The sequence below is a fragment of the Colobus angolensis genome, unplaced genomic scaffold (assembly GCF_000951035.1).
Source record: "Colobus angolensis palliatus isolate OR3802 unplaced genomic scaffold, Cang.pa_1.0 Scaffold52, whole genome shotgun sequence".
NCBI classification, from domain to species: Eukaryota; Metazoa; Chordata; class Mammalia; order Primates; family Cercopithecidae; genus Colobus; species Colobus angolensis.
In genome coordinates, this window is record NW_012118710.1 from 4522732 (window position 1) to 4525253 (window position 2522).

General features: G+C 42.9%; 1 protein-coding gene across 2 annotated transcripts in view; it reads left to right on the forward strand.

The window, feature by feature from the left end:
• Positions 1-2522, forward strand: part of WHSC1L1 (Wolf-Hirschhorn syndrome candidate 1-like 1) — a 144211-nt gene that overhangs the window by 62780 nt on the left and 78909 nt on the right. The gene's annotated exons all lie outside the window — the stretch shown is intronic.

A 2522-nucleotide genomic window follows, 5' to 3' on the forward strand; every position in this document is an offset into this window, starting at 1 on the left:
TGGAGACAGGGTCTCACTCTGTCACCCAGGCTGGAGTACAGTGAGGTGATCATAGCTCACACAGCCTCAAACTCCTGGGCTCAAGCAATCCTCCCACCTTAGCCTCCTGAGTGGCTGAGATTATATAGGTACACATCACTATGCCTGGCTCTTTTTTTGTAGAGATGGGATCTCACCATGTTACCCAAGCTGTTCTTGAATTCCTGGGTTCAATTGGTCCACCTGCCTCAGCCTCTCAAAGTGCTGGGATTATAGGTGTGAGCCACTTTGCACAGCTGGTACCGTTTTTAACCTCAGATATCTCACACATGCTACTCCTTCCTCCTGGAATGTTCTTTCCTCCGTGTTTTACTAAGCTAATTCTTCGTCCTTTGATTCTTAGATTGTAATTTCTTTTCTTTTCTTGTTTTTTGTTTTTTTGTTTTTTTGAGACGGAGTCTCGCTCTGTCGCCCACGCTAGAGTCCAGTGGCACGATCTCAGCTCACTGCAATCTCTACCTCCCAGGTTCAAGCGATTCTCCTGCCTCAGCCTCCTGACTAGCTGAGACTACAGGCGCCTGCCACCGTGCCTGGCTAATTTTTGTATTTTTAGTAGAGACGGGGTTTCACCATCTTGGCGAGGCTGGTCTGGAACTCCTGACCTAGTGATTTACCTGCCTCGGCCTCCCAAAGTGCTGGGATTACAGGTGTGAGCCACCACGCCTGGCAGATTGTAATTTATTCTCTTAGAGAGGCTTTTCCTGACCTTCATATCTGAAAATACATATACACTTACACACTATTATTTCTCTTTCTCTTCCTAGCACTTACTTTTTTTGTTTGTTGTTGTTGTTTTAAGAGACGGGGTTTCGCTGCATCACCCAGGCTGGAGTGCAGTCATAGCCCATTGAAGCCTTGAACTCTGGGGCATAAACGATTCTCCTGCCTCAGCCCCCTAGAGTAGCTGGGACTACAGGCATTTGTTGTTTTTAGGTACTGGGTCTCACTGTGTTGCCCAGGCTGGTCTTGAACTCTTGGCCTCAAGAGATCCTTCCACCTTGGCCTCCTAAAGTGCTGACAGGTGTGAGCCACACCATGCCCAGCCATAGCACTTACTTTTTAACTGGATGTTTGTGTTTCTGTTTTTTAATGTCAGTCTCTCCTGCCCAACTGTAAACTCCTTGGGGTCAAGAATCACATCTGTTTGTTTCGCTATTATATATAGCCGATGTAGCTTCTAGAACTGGGCCTGAAACATGGTAGGCACTGTGAAGTGAATGATTGATACTTGGGTTTGGGGACATTAGTCTGTCTTATAGAACATATCATTTTCCTAAAACTTAAAAACCTTTTTAGGCCGGGTGCGGTGGCTCACACCTGTAATCCCAGCACTTTGGGAGGCCAAGGCAGGTGGATCACCTGAGGTTAAGAGTTCAAGACCAGCCTGGCCAACATGGCGAAACATCGTCTCTACTAAAAATATAAAAATTAGCTGGGTGTGGTGGCGTGGGCCTGTATTCCCAGCTTCTCAGGAGGCTGAGGGAGGAGAACCACTTGAACCTGGGAGGCAGAGGTTGCAGTGAGCCGAGATCTCACCACCACACTCCATCCTAGGCAACAGCAGAGCAAGACTCAGTCTCAAAAAAACAAAAACCTTTTTATACTTTTTTAAATTTAATAAAACTTTGTTTTCACAACAGTGTCTTTAAATGTTTTGAAATAATAGAATGAGAATTTTAAGTAACTTTTAGAATTAATCATATTCTTTTAGTGGAGTTAAGACCTACTTTAATGGATATACCCTCTTTTTAAGCCATCTAAATTAAATCCTGTTCTCTAACAAGTAACATATTTTAAAAATCTTTTACATTGTAGAGGTAATTTGTTTTTTTGTTTTTACAGAAAAGACAAATAATAAAAAGGTATAGAAGATCTTCCTTCACCATTTCCCTCAAGTCATTTCCAAAAGATAATTACTGGTATCAATTTTGTTTACATTGTACCGAATATTTTCAAGGCATGTATAGATTGCATATTTTTAAATAAAAAGTTGGAAGATATTGGTAGACATGCAGATTACTGACATGAAATAATACTGCTCTGCTTAGATTTCTCTTAGCAGAATTCCTCTGCTTAGATTTTCTTGTTTTGCATATTTCTGTAGAATAAATTTCTAAAATGTGATTGCTAGATTGAAGAGTGTACATATCTTAAATTTTGATAGCTACTTCCAAATTGCCTCCCCAAAGGGTTTTAGAAACTTCTTTCTTTTTTTTTTTTTTTTTGAGATGGAGTTTCACTCTATCCCCCAGGGTGGAGTGCAGTGGCGCAATCTCGGCTCACTGCAAGCTCCGCCTCTCGGGTTCATGCCATTCTCCTGCCTCAGCCTCCCGAGTAGCTGGGACTACAGGCGCCCGCCATCTCGCCCGGCTAATTTTTTTTTTTTTTAGTAGAAATGGGGTTTCACTGTGTTAGCCAGGATGGTCTTGATCTCCTGACCTCGTGATCCACCTGTCTCGGCCTCCCAAAGTGCTGGGAATACA